The sequence below is a fragment of the Dermacentor albipictus genome, chromosome 4 (genome assembly GCF_038994185.2).
Source record: "Dermacentor albipictus isolate Rhodes 1998 colony chromosome 4, USDA_Dalb.pri_finalv2, whole genome shotgun sequence".
Taxonomy (NCBI): Eukaryota; Metazoa; Arthropoda; class Arachnida; order Ixodida; family Ixodidae; genus Dermacentor; species Dermacentor albipictus.
In genome coordinates, this window is record NC_091824.1 from 110,545,312 (window position 1) to 110,568,315 (window position 23,004).

The following is a 23,004-nucleotide window of genomic DNA, read 5'->3' on the forward strand; positions in this document are numbered from 1 at the left end:
CTATGCACACGCCTGGCCAGCGGTCGTCTTGGCCGAGATGCCATCAATGCTTGTTTGCTTCTCGCTTCGGTGAGCACTGACAAAGCCGTGGCTTTCTCCATACGTCGAAGCCATCGTGTGCAGTGTGCTTGTGTTGTAAGCCTCTCTCACTTACTCTGTACCACCTGCGGCTTGTACACAGCAAAGAAAGAAAGATATAAAACCGAAAAAAAAACGAAATGTCAGCGCCATAGCGACTATAATCTATTATTCATGCTGTCCTGGCAACAAGGAACCCTCTCATTGCTCTTTTCCTGACGGCTTCCTTGGAACACCTTTTTTTATTTTCTATCTTGGGGCCTTTGCTTGGCGTTTCAGTGGGTCACTGTTATTTTCTCGATTTATTTAGCACAGACGAAGCGTGCGTCCACCGACCAGAATGAGAAACACAGAAGGCTCCCGCCGGCATGACGGCCGCAGATAATGCAACATCATTTTGCCGACGAACTCATTTCGCTGACAAGCAGCCGTGTGCCTTATCTGGCGGCAGTATAGCTTCTCACAGTTTCGTCCTTCTTCCATTATTTTCTCTTTTTTCTCCAGTTTTGTGCTGTGAGCTGCCACAAATCAGGTTGCCACCTACTTCAGAGTGTTTTTTCTGCTAACAAGCGGCAGCAATTCTTACTGAAACTATAGGCGTCAAACGCCTCTATTTAGCTATTGCTGCTAGTTTTCATAAGTGCAGGCGAGCTCTAAGGATAAATTATGCAGGCTGCAGTCTGGAATCCCACGCTGTGGATAGCGCAGAGTTGAACGTTGGAGCAGTGCACGTAGCTATTACAACTTCTGAAAATAAAGTTCGGACAGTTGCATGTGACGCTATGCACCTTCTTTGACTAAATTTTTTTGCAATGTATGATGCAACGTCGCAGTTTCAATGCGTAAACTTCGTTATCTAGCGCATCTTTGTTTGACACGAACCCTTCAAAATGGAGGCATGAGTAGAAAGTGCGCCACAATTCCTCGCCTTTCAGGTCAGCGGTGCGTTAAGCGCCGGTGAACTACAATGGGAAGTCGAGAAGAGCACATTTTTTTGCCAATACGTTTGCAAGACGATAAGCATCTGATTTCCTTACGATCGACCAGCCATGCAACAAATAAATGGATACAGTTTCCGGTCCTCCTTGTCCTGTTCCTCATTTATCTATGTGCCGCCTATTCTTCCCTGTCTTGTTGGCAGATGTGCGTGAACTCGACCGTTCTGGTTAATTGCGCGAACAACTGTATTAAAGATCCCAGCATTGCACCTCATCAATTTTGTGTTGGATATGATGGAAAATGTGCTGGACATGACGGAAATATGGTGGGTATGGTGGAATTCATCGTGGGTATGCTGGGTGGATGGGGGTGTAGTGGTAGATGGTGGGATGTATTGGTGGTATGTATTGGTGGGATACATATTGGGTGACTTGTCTCAATGGTGGGTGTGCTGAGTGCATGATGGATGGGATGGGTGTGTGTTGGGATACATACTGGGTGACCTGTGTAAGTGGTGGGTGAATGGAGGATATGCTGGGTGGACGGTGGGTGTGCTGGGTGGATAGTAGGATACATTCTTGGCGACTTGTGTAAATAGTGGGTGAATGGTGTTGCTGGGAGCACTGGGTGGATGGTAGGATACATAGTGGGAGGACAATGGGTGAATGTAATTGACATCAATAACATGACAGGTGGCTTATGACAATAGTAGTGACACAGTCATTATGGCTTGTTTATGATTTTTACATAGGGTTATGTTTGATTTGCGAAATGGTATCACAGTTGTCTCATTTTTTACTAATATAAACCTACGTGAACATGTACTTTTCTAATATTGATTCAAGTATTTTTGCATATAATTTTGTGACGCTGAAATATTAACTATGGTACCCTGCTATATTTGAGTCTATTAATACTAGTGTTTATTATTGTAATGATTTGAGCTTTTGCGTGTTGGTTTTTGTTCAGAATAAGATCTCACTGCTTTGCCATCCTTTGTAGGAATTGGGAACTGGTGAAACTGATTCAGTGCAACTTTTATTCCCACAGTTTTTCATGTAGAGCACATAAAATAAATAACGCGTTCATTTCAAATTGGGAACACCGATGAAGGTAAAGCATTCCAGACATGTACCCACTACTTCACTGACTTGGCTATGCTAAAATGCAAGCCCATAATTATTGTAAGAAACACCACAGTTTTCTCAGTGGGTGTCAAGAGATCAATAGCAGGCAGGGAATCCTCATAGCAAACACATTTTATTCTGACGTAATTTGTTATTTGTAATAGGTACAAATGACAATGATGCATGTAGCACATTGAGCCAGGACATAATACTGACAAAGTTTCTAACAAAAAGTGCCCAACTTGGTTCTAATATAACTGAAGGATAACGTCCTTCAAGGCACATGCACTATTGTAACAGTGAACTGTTGAAAAATTGTTCTGCAGGCTATAACAATCAGCAAATATTGCATAAATTAGGTTGTTAACAATGTTCTTTTTTCAATGGGCTGTCCCGGCCTCTAAATCTGTGGAGTTCCAAGAAACTTAGCACATAGACGCCAACAACAAAGTATTAGCAAGGATGTTTACCTTTGGACATAACTGCTGAACATTTTCTTGTATCTTTGTTTATTTTATACAGTATAACGATATAAATTAATGTATGCAGCAATTTAAATCAAATAGTTTTGTTCTTTTTGGTTGCAATCAAGAATGGCCTGGATGTTGCACCAGCTTTTCTTGTGTAGTATGAATGTAACTGTTGATCAACAAGCTTTATGACGTACATTATAGAAGACAAAAGCAACTTAGGCTTTATTTCTAATGAAGGCATTCTTTGAGATTAGCTACATATAACGTTTTTCCACTGAACACTACATTGCACTGTGGCTGTAGTGGATTGTTGTAATCAAGAGAAATGCCACTCACCAGAGAAAATAAAATTTAAATGAATGTGAAAAAGCAAATCCACCGTGTTCTTTTGTGCACTACGCTAAATATGGAACCAGACTTTATGACAAAACATGAAATACTAAATAAACCTTTTAGAGGGTGCTCAAAAGTGTACATCCTCTAATATTTCGTGAAAAGTATGCCATTTAATTGTAAGGCGGGCAGAGATATATTTAAATTAAAATGCATAGTACTTGCTGTGCCGAGTTAAATAACTGGTGTCTGTGAGGGACACTTTTAAGATATATAGAATTACTTTTAGATAATTTTTCCCTGCTGTAGGATGAATGTATTTCTTTGCTATTAATTTTTCCTTCCTGTTATTAAAAATGCTAGACATAACCCCATCACAAGCAGGCCACTGTTAGGGCGTTGTGGAGATAAGATGCTTTACATAGCATTGTACAAGCAACACACAGCAGCACATATGTTAATGGGATAGGTCACTTGACAGAGCATTGCCAGTGGTGTTTACACTCACCCAAGTATTAGCACAAAACAATTTTTTGCAGGTTTCCTATACAGACTACACAAAAATGTATTAAACTTCATTTCTCTCATACAGACATATGTGTAACCAAATAACCCAACCATTACATGATAAAAACTACGAGTAATCTTCAAGCAATGTGCAATATTAATTTTAAAACGCTGCACTTTTGTCCTTGCTTCCTATTATCACTGAAATCGCTATGTATTTTCAAATAAAGCACCGATTATTCTATGCATCTTTGTTGACATGTTTCTACCGCTCTTGATTTGACCGAGTCAACTACAGCACAAAGCGGTCTCTCCCACATCTAACTACTTTCATGTGGAAAACAAACCTACCCAATGGTCACTAAATTTCTCATATCACAATCTCATAACATCATCCTGTGCAATGCCATCATCTTTGACTGCATTCCCGTCTTTTTGTGCACCAAACTCTGTAACTGTATTAGACTGCAAGTTGTCTGTCCTACACTCTGCTAGAGATTACCATTCCCAATACAGCAATATATATAGGTTCACAATTATATGTCCTATGCGTCGAATGAAGTGATCTGCTGTCAACCTAATTCCGAAGGGCAGCACTTTTGCAAAAATGATCTTATGGGAGGTGAACTGCCCACTCAAAAGGGAACTTGGAAACATTGATAGCCAAGACTCTAGAACTACACACCCCTAGGGATGAGAAGAAAGGGGGTTAGGGAGGGGCTAGATTTTTGTTAATCATATCATGAGAAGCCAACAAACAAAGACACCAAGATCAGTATAAGGGAACTTACTTCTACTTACTAACTTTATTAAAGAAATGATAAATTATAGGCAATGAAAGTGGATGAAAAAGTTTGCCGCATGTGGGGAACGATCCCACGTTTTTGCATTACGCGTGCAATGCTCTAACCAATTGAGCTACCACGGCACCATTTCCGCGTACACTTTCTTGTATACTTATGTGTTACTATTTGAACTAACCTTGGGAGTGTTAGCCAGTGCCACCACTCACAAACCTAGGCGGCGGATGTGGAGCATCGCACACGTATTGCGAAGACGTAACGTGTTCCCCACCTGCGGCAAGTTATTTTTTCATCCAGTTTCATTGCCATTAATTTATCATTTCTTTAATTCAGTTAGTAAGTACAAGTGATTTCCCCCGTGCGGGCGTTGGTGCCTTTGTTGGATTCTCATGACACCCCTAGTGAGCGATAATCAAAGGGAAATTTCGTCATCGCTGAATGGTGCAAGAGTTATAAAGATTACATGTTGGTGCATTTGTTCAAAGGCTACTTTTCAATGCTAAATGCCACCTGAAGGCTGAGCAACTGTAAATATGTATCTATGCTATGTTACCATTACTTTCCATCACAATTAAGTCTGATTGTCTTAAGATAATCGGACTGAATCGTGATGGAACGTGATTCCGGTGGGTAGGATAGAACGGGGATGACCTGGGCAAGCGTGCCAAGGTAATACGCCGTGCGCAAACACGAACAGGCCAACAAGAGCTTCATTCAGCAGAGAATCCGAATCGACAAAAGCATCAAAGATTACCCGACTGCCAACGTGGTACAGACTTCATGGCAGGCTCCAAAATCACATGCCGGTGGTGTCTTCCACCGTCCTCCATTGAGGTATACTTGAAATAAAGCAGAATCTTGAGAATGTAAGAATTTTTTTTTCCAATACTATTTATTTTCGCGCTTTGTCAGCAGTCCGATCGAGCGGCACTCCAATTCCGCTATTGCCACAATCGGCTAGTCATGGATGGTGGTTCATAAGAAAGAGCATTAATCGAGCAAGAATATCCCTACATTACATAGATCCAGTTTTTGTCAATAGATAATCAATAGACTCGCCCCCCCTCCCTCTCTCCCATCACAATTCACCCTCGAAAGTACAAGTTATGTCGGTTGGCAGATCAATGTGGGTAAGGGCCTTTGCTTTGCCGCTAGCCGCAGCTTACGCAGCTTCTCACGGAGACGGACTTGAGTTTAACCAAGAAGTCGATGCGACGTGCTGCTGCTTTACAGTGCGAAACGACATAGATGAATGAAAGACGTAACTTACACACCAGCCCTTGAGGCCCGCACTATATTTTTCACCTCTGCATTTTCATTGGAGACATTCGCATGATGCGCAGTCATGGCTAGTAGCGAATCTAAAGAACGACAATCGCGTTTTCAATCCACCCAAAGGAAATGCAAAGAGGCTACTTAGCCCTACATTATTTTCACCAAATGGCGCATGAACTTGAGCTGAAGGTGCGTTTATGAATACCGGGGTAAATCTCTGTTCTGCTCGTTCTTAAGGCAAAATTACAATGACAATGAAAACCGCTTATCACGGCTCTTTCGCATAAAGAACAAAAACAAAAGTGGGAGCACTTGAGAGCTGCAGGGACGCAGCGACGGGTAATAAAAATTTATGGCAACTTTCAATCAATCAGTGACTTTAAAAGGATATACAATGTGTATAATGTTAGTATAATGTGCGCGTAACACTACAGTATTACGCACAGTGCGTAATTTGGGCGAAGCGTAATGTGTGTAGATGCATTGGACCATTGACGTTGCGAATTATTTAGGCCTTATTAGGATTAAAGCAAAACGAACGTGACCATATGCGAAAGATGACAAAATGCGGGGAAAAAAAAACTTTTTCTCTGGCCCTTTTTGTTCAGCTGTTCGTCTTTGATCACGTGGGTCCTGCTTTAATATACGGACGTCACTAAACACACTCGGCTTGCCTTCTTGCTGCCGCAAACTCAACGATTACTGTCACTAATATACTCGCACTAATCCTACAAGGAGATGACACTGCGGCAGGGAATCGCATGGATATAAAACACGCCTTTCGAAAGGTAATACCATACACCCACATCTTTCCCACTAACCAGGCTGCTGCTTACTTTACAAGTCCTTTGATTCCCGACGACGGGTCGTATAGTACGCAGCCGCGCCTCATGATTTTCTTCACGTCCTAGAGAAGTCTTTAATATTCACCGCCGTCCGTTCCAGGGAGGCCTTCTTTAGCGACGTGTTTGATGCGGGTCTCACAAGCAACCATCGGTTCTTTGAGTATACGGAATGTGTACGTGAGTAGGACTTCAATGGCCTTCCCTTTCACTTTCGATCGGCGAGCGCATAAAATTTGAAGGAGCCCGGATATCGTGCCTTTGCGAAACACGATGTGCTTTGATGGAAATGCACCGACGCCTGGTGTGTAGGTGTCGTCCTTTGAGAACTTGCCGCGCAATATCTCGTCTTGCGAATTCTATGTCTTGCTATGTGCAATCAAATGAGACGCGAGTGACAGAAGGCTAATGCAAAAGCTTTTATTCAATAGGGCTGCCATTAGTCAGTCGTACATGTCCTTTTCTTCTATCGCAGTCACAGCCAGACCTATATTATGAAAATTATTTATACACAAGCTTTAATTGCGCCGTTGTTTTAAGCCTCGGACTGAGAGCAGGTAGTTTTCGAAAGAGCGTCCTGAAATTGTTTTGCGTACCCGAAAACCAAAGCATCACTGTGCGCCTATTGCATGCATCCTTTTGTACTCCCTTTCGGTTCTTTGGTGTGCCTGGCTTATAGCGTTCCTTAACTTCATGGGAGCTATTTCAAAAACTCCCTAGTATTTGCTTGAGCTTTCGGCAGGCGCCACCTTCGGCAATTCAGCTTACTCTCTTCTGCGTAGAACTACTGCACTGCAGCGCCACCATCGGAACGAACATCAACTTACACTGAAGCCACTAGGGAGAGTGAGTATTATTTCTTTTATTTTAGATTCGATTTGCCATCTCCTAATGCTCTACGGTAGAGTATACCGTCCGTTAGTTTATGAGCTCTCTTACTCCTAACAGCAAAGTTGTTTTATCCTCTTTATAACTTGACGCGACACATTTGGAACTATTTTGAATTGTTATTGTGCGCACGTTAACCTATGAAATTAATTCCGCAGAAACTTCACTCAGTACCTCACTGATAATTGATGTTGTTCCGCTCTGTCTCCCTCTCTTTGTCTTTCTCTCTTCCTCATCATTCTGATCTTGCTTCCCGTACCCCAGTGTAGGCTACCCAAACAGACGCATTTCTGGTTAAAATCCTTGTCTTCACCCTTTGTTTCCTCCTCCTCCTTAGCAAATCCACTAATGCATATAATAAAAACACGCGCGAAAAGCTGTTCAGTTCAAAATGTTTGCACCACTTCTACCGATATCATATCTTCTGAATAACGAATAAAGTTGGATCTATCGCATATGTAAAGAAATAAGCTACGAGCACACGAGGCACTGCTGTTCAGAGGTGGCCCGGGAATGTGGTGTCCAAAAGAGATCCTTGTCTGCCATGTTCGCACGCGAGCGCACGCGCACGTACATACGTGCGTACGCGTGTGTGTTCGTGTGCTTGCGTGCATGTGCGCGCGCGCGCGCGCGCGCGCGCGTTTGTGTGTGTGTGTGTGTGTGTGTGTGAGAGAGAGAGAGAGAGAGATGAGAAAGCACATTGCATCTCTCTCAACGCCAGAAGCATGGTGCCCTCTTCTCGCAGCAGACTGTGCAAATTCTGTCCAATACTGCACGTGGTTTGTGCTCGTGTGCTACATTATCAACGGCCGATAGAACTGCCTCTCGCAAGCGCAGCGTCCTTGTTGATTTGGCAGCCAGCATGATTTGTAAGCTGTCTCTTCCCTTTGATAGCTTTCTCTCCTTGCGGCATCAGTAACTGTGATGACAGTGCTCGCTTGCTATAGTCAAGTTTGCGTGTTATAGGGTCGCCTGATTGTGGTCAGTGCTGCTACTACAATAGCCACTTCCTATACTTCGTGGCTTACTTTCTCAACTTCCGACCCCTGCGTCAACAAGTAAGCTAGCAACGACCGATGGGCACGCAAGGGTCTGAAATCATAACCTTCGCATTTGGGACGTCTAAGGCTTAATGGTCCAACGTTTCAACGTTTCTCTCTGCTTGCCGGAGCGAATCTTGGTTAAATGTGTACGTACTCACAGCTGTATTGCTACTTTGATGGCTGCCTGCGTAACGCAAAGCGATGATCATGATGTCGGCCTTACAATGAAAGAGGTAAATACGTATAGTAAGTCGTAAGTAAATCCATGAAGAAGCCATGTAAATTGGTCCAGTATACAGGCTACATTGCTGTGCGCATTAGCATTCCAAGCCATACTGCACGATCATGTACACAGGCAACGTATATACGAGCACTAAGAAAAGCAATACTAGTGAGACAGTCATTACGGTTACTTCTGTGGTGATGTATAAAAGACGTAGAAGCAAGGACAAACTAAATAAGCAGTGCTGGAAGAACCAAACAAAACAAACAAAAAATAAATTCAGAGGAACCCAATCGATGAAACTCGGTAATGGTGGAATCCAGGCTGGCTACTTTGTCGTGAAGCTGCCGGTACCGGATTGGAGCGATAGGAAGGGCTAGAGGGTATCGGCATAACATTGGCGTGCCAAGCAGATACTCAGGAAGCCGATCGATAGGAAAAGCTATGGGGCACCTTATAGCTGCTGACTATTTACTATGCATAGTAGATAGTCGGCAGGTCCTCCATGTGTGTGTGTGTTGTGATTGTATCTTTATGGGGTAGCGATTATGCAAAAGAAAAAAAGTTCACCGATGATTACGATACTCCATAATGCCAAAGTTGAGTGCAGGCGTATACGTGTTTTTATTTTGTGATATATTGGCTAGCGCAAAGAATCTGTCTCGTGCGGCACGTTGCAAAAGAAGCACTAGTTGGCGCGACACATTCGCTAATCGGGAGATCGCGGGAGGGGGCGCGTGGGTGACTCGTCGGCCCGATTCACAGCAGCCGTCGCAGACAGATTTCCGCTCATGCAACGCTTTGTTTCCATACAGACGATGCGCGCTACTCTGGCGCCATCTCGTGCCCATCGTCGCCCCAAAGTGCGTCGTGCGTGGCACTATGCTTTTCTTCTGACGCTTGCACCATAGTCTCCTCGACTTTCCACCTCAAGGCTGCGCTGCATCCTCCTCCTCCAGTTTCTTCCTCCTGCTTTCTTTGCTATCAGTGTTTCATCTCCCACTGCACTCTGTGTTGGCTTTCATCCTGCGTTGTGTGCGTTCGCTCGGTTACGATGGACAATGCCAACGCTCGCCGCAGGAATGGGAGCGTAAGAGCTGCGCTTTAAAAAGGCGATGAGGTGTCTCCTCTCGTGGGCTTAATGAATAAAATTTCATTTTAATACACAACTCATTAACTGGAAGACATTTATTTTCAGTGCAATAGAAAAACGAGGAGGAGGAGGAGGAGGAGGAGGAAATAAAGAGGGAAGGTAGGGACGTTAACCGGAAATGCGCCTGGTTGGATACTCTACTCTGGGGGACGGGCGAGAGGGGATAGAAAGATGAGATAGGGGGAGTGGTGGGGGAGGAAAGCTGTAGTGAGCTGGCGCACGCACATGGAGGGCCTGAGTGAGTCAAAGGCGTTCACATAGGCCAGTCACCCTCAAGAACGACAAAAGTGCCTTCACAGCTTTGTGGGCCGACGAGCGATGGGTACGGTCTTCAAACAGCACCTGCACAGACAACAGCCGATTGTCCAGTCGTCGCTATATACGATAGATAATGCTTGTCTTTCCGACTGAAATCGATGACATTGGCACAATAAATGTTCGAAAGAGAGATAACATTTAATGGCCAAAGGGTGGAGAGGTCGGCCTGAGTGAAGTGCCTCTGATCTCCAACTCGACGCTGGGGAAGGGGTTAATGGGGACAACGGATACAAGATGTGAAGAGTAAGGAAAACGATATGACGATAATGATGATGAGAACTTCACCGTACACTACTTATGTGCAACGCATACGTGCACTGTTGACAATTTGCTAATTTTTGCGGGTAGGGGTCGGGGCTACTACAGCGTATCCAAGAGACCGTCTGTAGCGTGCAGTATTTTCGTAGCTGTATACGGCACTAGCGTGGTCAATTGCTACTGTGTAACCTTTAGTGGTTGTTTGCAAGACTGCATCCTTCGAGCTTAGTGAACGTGTGCGAAAGTTTTTTTTATGTTTTATAGGCATAACGATGCACAAATTTCGCATCTTGTATCTTTTATTCTCTCTACTACAAAATATGAAGTTTAGCTGAAAAACTAGTGTCTGTGAAACTATAAGCTGTAGTTCAGCTACATAAGAAAGTAGTTGCCATACTGAATCTGACTGTTTCTACGACCCGCCACCACCACCTTGAGTAGTAGTCTGACGTTTACTTTTCGCTCACTTTTCGAGAATACGACTCCGCAAAACATCCACTGCCACGACATTTCTATAACCTACCAGCTTCCTCGTTTCCAGGAACTAACGATATCGTAGCACTTTTCTATTTCGTCGCACTACATTTTGTCAGAAGAAAGCAAATACATCACTATACGAAGTCTTATACAATCAAACAAGCTTCGTTTTCTCCACGTATCTTTCTCTGCGCAATATGTTCTTCTAACAGGCGCGTGAATTTCCTTTCGGATGGCTGGTGTGTTTGGGAACCTGCATTTCTCCTGTTTATTCGACACTGTGCCTCAACAGAAGCGTCCCGCCCCGCATCACACTCCACTGGGAAACGCGCGCGTCAGCAAACTCCATCTCGGCCAATTTTTTTTACGAAAGGACCCGCAGCACGCGGTGGACAAAGTACATTAAACCGCGCACATCCGGTGTTCTACGCAAATATTTACAAAGTTCATAGCCCGAACAAACTGTCAGTTGAACTCGCAAGAAAGGGTGTCGGAGCCCGGGTTTCGCGCAGCGTTGAAGTGGGTCTTGCGACAGGAATGATTCGAGTGCGCTGCTTTTGACGAACCTGCCAACGCGTTTGCTTCTACCGCCACGTGTCGCCGAAGCGTGTTTGTTTACTGGCAATAATATTATAGCGCACATTTGTTCTCGAAAGCTGCTTCTATCTCGTATATGTCACTTGCTTAAAGGGAAAGCAACGAAGTGATAGCTGATATGTGCACTGGCCTCGCCAAGTATCGTGTATCATATGCCATCGAAGATTTTCTCCTTGTGTTTTTTGAAGCAGCTTTCGCACGCTTTGTGGTAAACTGAGCATCCACTGAATGTGTGTTTCTTTGGTCCTTTATTTTACCACTGTCTTGATACCATCTCCCTGCTGTACCTGCGTGAACGCGCTTGCGCTGCTGCACACTGCTATGCGGTGTGCTTCTGACAGCTGACTCACTCGCCTTTCTGCTCTTATACTTCCACGTTGCGTTGAAACGCCGTGTCCTCTTGCAGGAAGCCTGTCAGACCAGCTTCTTGCTGAAGCCTCAGCTTTATTCTGCTTTTCCTATATATACGCAAATTCTTATTCACGGCTGTCGGAGTATTTATTTTTCGCTCGTCTGTACATGCACCTTTGCAGCCGTAAAAATGTCACGAACCGCGCGGTGGCGTAAGTCTCGTGACATTGAGTTGACGCTTCGTGCTAACCACTTTCGTGTCTTCTGTTACTCGCACAGCTTTTCACCCCTGGACATTGCGGAACTCCACACTGTTGCTTAAATATAAAGGGCACCGTATCGTATGCAAGTGGATTCCTAGACTCCGAGAACACACGGGAATGACCTTGCTGGTGCAACAGCCAAAATGACCTTAAATAATGGCATGCTGGTCGCCGTGTAGTATTCTCAAGGCCAAAGTGCAATCCTCTTCTCACCGAGGCTACGTACAAAGTAACAGGAATACAATGGGTGCAAGGCAATTGTCACAAACGTCATTATAGGCTCGAAACAGTGGTACATTTCTGAAGCCGTGCTGCATTCAACATAGCCATGCGAGCTTTCTGCGCAGTCTTAGATTAGGAGTTTCCTTTACGCTACAATGTTTGCATCGAGTACGGCGCACGAACTCTCCAGACTGTGATACGTGCAATATGCCTTGATTCAATGGCACACATATTTGTTTCCATTTCCAAATATAACTGTGAACGACAGGCTTTCACATGCCCGTTGGCGCCGATTACCAACAGACCATTGAGTGAAAGCGTGTGACTTGGTCCTTGGCTGGATATAATGTCAACAAAATGAGCTCTCAAGGAAACTCTTAGAATTTTAATTAACGCATGCCTAGAATTAAGGCTGTGGAAGGACCCTTTGAAGACGAATGTGTATACTCGTATAATCGCACCTTACTGCAAATCCTTAGGATCCCTCCTTATGCCTCTCCGTTCGTCTTCTCATTTCCTCTTAGCAATGTAGCAGGCTAGAGCACATTACGCCAACACAGCCTCGCTGCCTTTGTTCAAGTCACCTCCCTCTCCCTCCCCTCTGTTATGTGAAAATGAATACGACAGCAGTCCTACTATGTAAAATAGTAATCGGAGTACTTACTTTCGGTTTATGTTCTACTGACAGTGATTTATTCATGTGAATGTTACCGTGGATTATTGCCCTAATATTCAGCTTCCACTCGTACTTCCCACACCTTTCTTTAATTTGTACAAGAAGAATACCTTAATTGCGTATTCACTGGGTGCTTACGCGGACCAGTAAAATGATCCCGCTGTTGTATAATATGTTTGATCGTCCCTCCATATAATACAACTCTGTGACTGCGCCGTTTCACAGTGCGCACAGAAAATGAGTCCAGTTGAGATGAGCGCTACGCGTCCAGTTCAAGCTAATATGTAAACGTACGCATATGGGACTGCGCAAGTCACGTCCACTATGATGCACTTCCACATCTTTTTACTTCGTTTCCAAGAATAGGCTTGGCAATATATTCACTGCGCCGTTGCGCCGTATCAGCATAATATTGAGAAAAGTAAGCCATTATGCCATTAGATGAAACGGACTAGCCATTGCTACCAAGCATATTCTGAATCCCTTATATCCTAACTAGTGTAGATTGCATAATTATTCTCGCGAAGGAAGATCATCTATCGAATGTAGTCAGGGTGCACAAGCTTTATGCTCTGTTTCTTATGTTCTTCTTCTGCGGTGTTCAAACCAAATGGACCCGATTAGGGTCGTCAACGATTTACCGGGATCATCTCGAGTGCACCTTTCTTGTCTGTGGGTGGGAGTGGCACCATATATCAGATTGATCAGACACACGAAAAGAAGGAACATCATGTTAGAATTGTATGCATATACTTGTATATACAGTGAACTCTCACATAAGTGAACTTCAACAGACCCAAAGAAGTAGTTCGCGTAACTGAAAGTTCATTAAACTAAATATTCCCTAGAATGTAGAACAGTATGGGGCATAACAGACATCGAGTCAAAAGTATGAAGTGCAATTTATGGAGTTAGGTACATCCTATACGAAGTGCCTAACATTACGTTGCTGCCTATCTAATGTTGAAAAAAGAAAGAAATCTGTGATTTTCTTTTGCACTGGTGCTCTTAAAACGCAAGGAGTGACAATGCTGTCCAGAGAGTTTATGTTCTTGCGCACTGTTTTTGCGTGACCATAAGTGGACGTCTCATAATATAGGGACCGTATGGTGGCGGTGAAATTTTTTCCACACCGTATATTAAGGCAACTATATAATAAGTAGAGTACACATTCAGAGGTGATGTCGTGATGGGTCAAATGAAATCAGAATCGCAACTTTACAAGGTTGACGAAAAGCAAGATACGTAACACCTTATATGCTCTCCACCGAAATTGCCGTAGTGGGTGGTTACCATGAAATTGGAGACTTATTCCAAATTTAAATGCATAATACGCGTTGCTTTCGTTGTGACGTTGTACCTATCTCGGAATGCTATCCTCGGGACTAGCTGTACATATACTTAAGGATATTGGAAAAGTCGAATCTCACCATCATGTCTCGAGTTCACAACAAAGCAACCCTTTCCACCGGCTTGAGCGGCATGGCGATGATGATGGTGCTCGCCGTCGTACTTTAGTGGCTATGGTGTTGGGCAGCTAAACACGAGGTCGCGGGATCGAATCCTGGTCATGACGGTCGATTTCGATGGGGGCGAAGTGCGAAAATACCCATGTACTTACACATAGGTGCACGTTAAAGAACCTCAGATGCTCCGAATTTCTGTAGTGCCCCACTACGGCGTGTCTCTTAATCAGATCGTAGTTTTGGCACGTAAAACCCCATTATTTACGGTGAAGCTCTCCAGAGAGTGCAACGGAGAAAATTAGAGTATCGGTGAGCGGAAAGCCTGCCTCGTGATCGTCGCTACGATTCGTTCAACGTGGTTACCTCCTTGACCTACAAACATTAAGGAACCTGACACGTCTCTGCGTGCAGCATGACTTTGATGCAGCGTGAAATAGGCGGGCTGATGGCACACAGCAAATACAATCCGCATGTGTTCTATATGGTCGTTGCCTTATGAAAGTATTCCTATCGCTCACCATTACGTACTTTTTGTTTTTCTTCGATTCATCAACGCTAATCAGCTTCCCGTTCAGATGCGCAGGCGTGTTCGGGATCTGCATGAAGCGCCTCAGCTTTGTTCCGAATCAGCTGCATTGCCTCGGCTGAGGATGTCCGCTAGCCGCTCTTTCGTACCTGAACGCGGATGGGGGAAGATGTGTGAGATACGTTACCCCGGTCGCCGGCGGAGGTTCGTTCGTGCGTGCTCTCGGCTCATTAGAACCGCTCTTATGGCTGACCTTGCTTCCCTTTGGTGGCCCGTTCCTTACCAACACTGACAATCGCTGTCCGTGGTACGACGCGACAGTAGTGAGCTGAACAGAACGAAGGCCTTAATGGGTGACGCGCTGTGTCTCGAGACAGGAACAGTCGAAGAACAAAGGCTCATTACTACTGAGTGGGAGGATGTGTACTGTTTATGCTGAACTTTCCTTTGGTTACGTTTTGCCCCGTGTCGCACATACAAGAGCCAGAATATTCACAGAGTTTTGCTGCTTCGCGTTTCCGGATTGCCACTCCGATTCCGGGACGGCCAGGAAACTTTATCCACTGTGGTTCGGTGATACGTACACTCTCCGACAGTATCAAAACAATGGACGCGAACAAAGCCCCGAGCGCGGCCTACGCACACGTTACGCTCCGTAGAAAATATCACATGTGCTAACGTCTGCGCCGAATATGTTGCCAAGCAAAGAACATTAAAAACTGCAGGCGTGCGCCTTTACTCGCGACACTCTTTGAGAGTTGAGTTCGAGCACATAACAAAAAATTGAGAGAGAGAGAGAGACTAAAGGTGGAGCGGCTAACTGGAGTAACTGTTCTGCTCGGCAATCTGCACTGGAGAAAAGGGAGAGAGTAGAAGACAAAAAGGAACAAAGTTATGAAAGTGGCCTGCCCGAGCAAACACGATCAAGGCGCCTAGCAACGAATATAGCCTTTAATACAATCTTAATGCTTTTAGAGAACGCACCAGCACGTTTAAAGCATCTAGCACGTACGTCGGCTAGGACTGAGGCCCTAGTATACGTTTTTTCGTAAGGCAAGAGTTGTCAAGTATACCGGCGTGGTCCGGAGCGCTGTCTTATGTGCTTTGAAACGAGAACATTCGCAGAGAAGGCCTGCAATTGATTTTCTTTACGCTTTTTATTTGGTTACACGTAGTTTCCACCTAACACAAGAGTTATTTCTGCGAAAGAGAAAGGTTCCTTTTACTTAAAGTTAACACTCGTTCCAGAGAAGACAATGTGAAGCAGCGACTGAATGAAATGAATCAATGTCCAGAGCACCATTCCAGTTGTTTTTAGCTGGATCTTCGTTACGCGTACGCTGACAGCGATGTTATCTGGAGTGGTGTTCCAGTGAAATTAGTCAGGTCACAGCATTTCAAGCAAAAGGTGCCTCTTTCCAAAGACAAGCAAGCCAGTGCAGAAATATGCAAACGTGCAGTTTCTGCACGTTTACATCAAGCAGGGAAAATAATGTCTACAAAAATAATCTTCAATAGTCTATTGCACTAACCACAAAGGAGAACACTTTCGCACTCAACAAATTACAAGTAGAAAAAGGCTGTAGCGTTAGCACTTTAGAATACAGTACAGAAATGCCACTTTCCTCTAATCGCGCACAATAAAAACGTTTGAAAAAGCAGCTAAGCTTACAAAGGTAGGATGACTGAGCTGTTGGGCTTGAAGCAATGGTGCTCCACAGAGCACGTGACCTGCTGCGTGTACAAGCGTTACGCTTGGTTGAGGAACTATACATGAAGTTCTTTGTACAGTAGGAGAATGCTGATGACTTGCAGCTCCATGTGATATTTTTAGCATGTAAGGCTTCCTTGGCCGTTGTCTGGGGGATTCTGTGGTAAAAAAAAACGTTGATAAAATTTGAATGTTTTCCCAGCTGTAAGAAGTCTTAAATGGTAAGAAACCAATAAAACTGAAACGACAAAGCTTGCAGGATAGAGCCGTATTAATTATAAACACTTTCATGGCATCCATTTTCAAACTGTCTCACATCAAGTCTACCACATCCCACCAAAGTAATCACGTGTGAAATATTTTTCTTGTCATATTCGGCCCACGATACCAGATCAGCTGTTATAAACACGTTTAAGAGACGAGTCAGGGTATAATTAATATGATTTCTATAAAAACTGTCTTAGCAGGCTGCCTGTGGTAACAAAGACCCAATTTATTATTTAATTGTTGACTTATACAGAAACTAAAGATCACTGTAAAATTTAAATGGAAGCACTGCGTTTAGTAGCATCACATACGTGTTTACTAATTAGGTACACATTTTAAAAAATACTTTGTGCTTTTGTGGGGCGCTATTTCAGGCAGAAATCATCTTGACGATGAGGCTCACTGTGTTCACTACCGAACTAGTGAACTTCTTCATTCTTCCTTGATCATGTATAACAGTCAATATTAAAGACCACGTCGTCATCGTCATCATCATCATCATCATCATCATCATCATCATCATCAGCCTAGTTACGCCCACTGCAGGGCAAAGGCCTCTCCCATACTTCTCCAACTACCCCGGTCATGTACTAATTGTGGCCATGTTGTCCCTGCAAACGTCTTAATGTCATCCGCCCACCTAACTTTCTGCCGCCCCCTGCTACGCTTCCCTTCCCTTGGAATCCAGTCCGTAACCCTTAATGACCATCGGTTATCTTCCCTCCTCATTACATGTCCGGCCCATGCCCATTTCTTTTTCTTCATTTCAACTAAGATGTCATTTACCCGCGTTTGTTGCCTCACCCAATCTGCTCTTTTCTTATCCCTTAACGTTACACCGATCATTCTTCTTTCCATAGCTCGTTGCGTCGTCCTCAATTTCAGCAGAACCCTTTTCATAAGCCTCCAGGTTTCTGCCCCGTACGTGAGTACTGGTAACACACAGCTGTTATACACTTTCCTTTTGAGGGATAGTGGCAACCTGCTGTTCATGATTTGAGAATGTCTGCCAAACGCACCCCAGCCCATTCTTATTCTTCTGGTTATTTCAGTCTCATGATCCGGATCCGTGGTCACTACCTGCCCTAAGTAGATGTATGCCCTTACCACTTCCAGTGCCTCGCTACCTATCGTAAACTGCTGTTCTCTTCCGAGACTGTTAAACATCATTTTAGTTTTCTGCAGATTAATTTTCAGACCCACCCTTCTGATTTGCCTCTCCAGGTCCGTGAGTTACTAAGGTCCTGAGTTACTAAGCAAGGCAATATCATCAGCGAATTGCAAGTTGCTAAGGTATTCTCCATCAACTTTTATCCCCCATTCTTCCCACTCCAGGTCTCTGAATACCTCCTGTAAACATGCGGTGAATAGCATTGGAGAGATCGTATCTCCCTGTCTGACGCCTTTCTTTATTGGGATATTGTTGCTCTCTTTGTGGAGGACTACGGTGGCTGTCGAGCCGCTATAGATATCTTCCAGTATTTTTACATATGGCTCATCTACACCCTGATTCCGTAATGCCTCCATGACTGCTGAGGTTTCGACTGAATCAAACGCTTTCTCGTAATCAATGAAAGCTATATATAAGGATTGGTTATATTCTGCACATTTTTCTATCACCTGATTGATAGTGTGAATATGGTCTATTGTTGAGTAGCCTTTACGGAATCCTGCCTGGTCCTTTGGTTGACAGAAGTCTAAGGTGTTCCTGATTCTATTTGCGATTACCTTAGTAAATACTTTGTAGGCAACGGACAGTAAGCTGATCGGTCTATAATTTTTCAAGTCTTTGGCGTCCTCTTTCTTATGGATTAGGATTATGTTAGCGTTCTTCCAAGATTCCGGTACGCTCGAGGTTATGAGGCATTGCGTATACAGGGTGGCCAGATTCTCTAGAACAATCTGACCACCATCCTTCAACAAATCTTCTGTTACCTGATCCTCCTCAGCTGCCTTCCCCCTTTGCATAGCTCCTAAGGCTTTCTTTACTTCTTCTGGCGTTACCTGTGGGATTTCGAATCCCTCTAGGCTATTCTCTCTTCCACGATCGTCGTGGGTGCCACTGGTACTATATAAATCTCTGTAGAACTCCTCAGCCACTTGAAATATCTCATCCATATTAGTAACGATATTGCCGGCTTTGTCTCTCAACGCACACATCTGATTCTTGCCTATTCTTAGTTTCTTCTTCACTGTTTTTAGGCTTCCTCCGTTCCTGAGAGCCTGTTCAATTCTATCCATATTATAGTTCCTGATGTCCGCTGTCTTACGCTTGTTGATTAACTTAGAAAGTTCTGCCAGTTCTATTCTAGCTGTAGGGTTAGAGGCTTTCATGCCAAGACCACGTATTTAACGTCAAAAATAAATGTGATGTGTAACATAACTTATATGCATAGCGTTAACTTGGCTGGTCGGTTACTTGCTAGCAACAAAAAAGCGCTATTTCCTAGCTGAAGCAACTTGGAAGGGCACAGAGCATTAAAAAGAAAGCAAGCTGTAAGCACCACTGCAGCCAAATTTTTAATTTTGCTGGAGAACTGCAAGGGTAAATAATTTTAGCATAAACCAACCTAATTTCATAGATTTTGTGTGCTAGATAAAATTGTCAATATTCCAGAAATTATTCCAGTTCTATACACCTGTTGCAGCAGCATAAGTTATAAACAAGTGGTGTCGACTAGCGCAATGTGCGATAAAAGAAATCTTGGAGTTTCTCCGAAACGAGAGCTCGGACGTTCGTCTCTAGCGTGTATGTGTTATTAATGGTTCATGCAGATGCACAGCGCGCGTAGGTTCCTTCTAAAGGTGGGTCAGTGTGAAAAGTGTCCGCATCGGTGCGACTTGTTCATTTATTTATATGACGCACTGTGTATAAAGCACGCATGGTATGCGGTACAGCGCGCATATAGCTGTGTATATTGCCGCTTGCATTATTCTATCGTAACCTGCCATTTTTCTCTCCTTTTCCCTCTCTATCCCCTTTCCATTTACCCAAATGAGGAACTGAAGAGCGACATGCTCTTTTGGATTATCTGTCCTGCATTCGCCTCGTGACCCCTCAAAATTTGTCTTTTGCAGGTAAGGCGGGCATAGTAACAACACGTTGCAGGACTGCGTGTGACTTCTAGATGATGAAGCTTACCGATTAACTGCCCATATTTTCGTGAACATCCTAGAAGCCTGCTGTAATTGGACTGCAACGAAGTATGATATATGTATGTGTTGAAGAAAGTTTGAATGTATACTGTGAGCCCGATGGTGCTCGCAATAGTGCATGCTGGGAGGCATAGAAGTCGTAGGTAAGACTGGTCTACGCTCCTTCAAATGAACATATGCCAGTGTCTGATGTCTGGTTCACATAGTTTCATAGTTTTGTGTAAGTTAGTATGGTATGATAAAATATCATATTGCGTTGTATGCTGACAAAACGATGTCAAAATCGATACACGGAATCGACACTACGACGTATACTATATGGCAACGTTTACTTAATGTTGCTCCTGGAGTGAACGCCGTGCCGTTCCATGGGTTTCTGAATAGTACCGCCATTCTTGATCGCCTATAAGAAAGGAAGACACACCAACACGCTTGTTCTGCATGCAAACCATTCGCATATGCACTTGCGAGGTGTGGTGGGAAAACTCATTCCCGCAGGCAAAGTCAGAAAACTCCATGTACTGCATGGTGAAAGTGCCATGCAGTCAAAGACCCTTGCGCAAGCCAGTTGTCCTTAAAAAGTGCGAACGTGCCTACAATAACTTCTGGGCCGATGATCGGTAGATGGATATCGGGAGACGGCGTTCCACTGATGTCTGCACGGACAGTGGACAATCATCAAGTCGCCGCATTGGAAAGGAGCAACAAGTATCGAATATTGTGATACAAACATACACAAAAGTCTAATTGTTTTCCGATTTATAGCTTCGATCTCGAAAAAAAGGCGCATCTGAGTTATCAGTCTAACTGAAGGCCTCCCAGTTCTAGCCACTGTGTACTGTTCTTGGAACACCAAGAAGCTATAGGACCGATTATTCATGAGTCCTTCACGCTCGTATATATGCTAATTTGTTCATTTCTTGTTGTCGCGACGTGGATTCGACTGGACGCGCCATCTGCATATGTAGATGTGGATATGAGTTATGGAGTTCTTTCTTTCAAAAAGCCGCGCCCTTGCTACTTTTTCCTAAATCAAGGCATCATTTGTCTTGTTTATTTTTCTTCTCCCTTTAGTGCCCGCAAGAGCTCAGCGTGAAGCACTGATATACTGCTCTAAAAGCGAGAGTTGGAGAACCATAGCTTTTAATATCTCATGAAATTCCGCTCGCCGGCTACTCAGAAGAACGATCGCCCATGGCACGCAGCATGGTCTGAGCTGTCTTCCGTGCACTCGGAACGCCCAGCTGTCAGGAACTGTGCTGGCTTCGTGTGAAGAAAGATTAAATATTGGATGTGGTGGTTTCAGCGTCTTTCTTCAGGGCCACGAGAACCAAGTTTACCGCTATATATATACCTTTTTGTTTGTCGACGCTAACATGTAGTTCTGGTTTCCACTTTGTTCGTGGGGCTCCCTGCTGCCGTTTTCAGAGTTCTTGTGCAAATGGGTGGAAAGGTAGGGGGATGAGGTGCATGTTTTTTTTCTTTACTCTCGTCATTTTATCTTTTTACCTATCAAAGCTGTATCAGCATGCCAACGCTTTCTCTGGACTAACTTTTCCCCATATGATCTTAAATTTCCCTCACGAGCACGCACGTATTTTTCCATATTGGTACTATATTTATGGTTTGCTCGCGATAAGATTTTTCGAATACGCAAGTTGCCTGCACAGTGGGTTGGCTATGCGGTGTCAGTTATGTGGGATGCCAGGGCGTGTTCGAGAGACTTATTGCCCTAACGTAGCGGTCTGGCATTACGCAGAACCAACATTCCGTGAAGTTTAAATCCCTGGACCGAAATTAAAAATAACATGCTTTTTTGTTTACTTTTGTATATATTCACAATCATATCAAGGTAATAGACAATGACACCAAAAGAAGCATTGGGTACATTACTTGTTTTATGTGAAATATACACATGATAAATAAAGAGAAATGAAAGTTGACGAAAAACCGGCTGGCCGCAGGTGAGATAAGAACCCATGTCATCGCATTACGCGTGCGATGCTCTTAGCGATTGAGCTATGGCGGCACTATTTTCCTATGCTCTCGAGTATTATATGTGCGCGAGATCAAAGCCTTGGAGTGTTAGCCAGCGCAACATCTCACGGCTATAACGGCGGATGTAGAACGTCCTTTGTGCCGCAGGAATCCCTTGCTGTATAAACCCAATTGAAAGCTGCTGTTCAATAAACGCTGGTATGCAACCTGAAAGCATGAAAGATGCCGGAGTCTAGACCCTCGCTATATAATGAACAGGCCAAGCGTCTCGAGTGCAGCGTCGTGTGGGTTCACTATCCGCGTCGTTTTGTACCTTTGAGACGCTATTCCGGGGCAGCTGGACAGGCGAAGAAGGTTTTGTTGAAATCAAAAAACCATTCAATTTTTGTGAATGCAGATCTACTTCTACGCGCAGTCTGTTCGCCTTCTCCGCCCCATTTATTGTGGGCTGCAAGCGTATCATTCCCTCACGCTGTCAATACATGTAATGTGCTTTCCAGTTTTCTAGGAGGCAGTCTTTTCGAAATAGGGCAATTAAAAAAAAAAGAGAAAGCACTATTCGGAGTTAGAACTTGCGCAGCACGGAAACAAAAAAAAAATATATTTTACCTTTGTACAGACTATATTGTTCGAATGATAAATGGGCGGCATCCGGACTCAACGTTCCTGAACGTTGTGCTAGTCCGGTGCTTCGGTCTTTTCTTTGGTACGTCGGTTGTAGCGAGTGTCACGGGACTATAGAGAGTGCGCGAAGGCATTGTTTTCATGCAAATAAGTGTTTGCGGAGCAGACTGAGCTGTTTCCCCAACGCAGGTGTACTTTCACTGCGGCCTGCACAAGACGCTGACAGGAAGCGAGAAGAAAAAGGATAAAGAAACTTCGCAGATATAAGGGGAGATATAGAGCGGCGGGCTCTGGACAAGAAGTGAAGTCGTTACGGTATGCGCCGAGGGGCCTTTCCTGACCACCAAATTTGCATCCCCGAACAAAGCCCCGCGGCAAACGAGCTGTGGTCCACGAAGGAGTACGGTAAG

At 44.1% G+C, this 23,004-nt stretch overlaps 1 long non-coding RNA gene across 1 annotated transcript in view; it reads left to right on the plus strand.

Moving 5' to 3' along the window:
- LOC135914020 (uncharacterized) overlaps positions 1–21,171 on the plus strand; it is a 324,394-nt gene extending 303,223 nt beyond the window's left edge. Inside the window, exon 4 of the long non-coding RNA XR_010568195.2 lies at positions 21,047–21,171. This is a non-coding gene — a long non-coding RNA (uncharacterized lncRNA). The remainder of the gene's footprint in view (positions 1–21,046) is intronic.
- Positions 21,172–23,004: the final 1,833 nt, after the last annotated feature.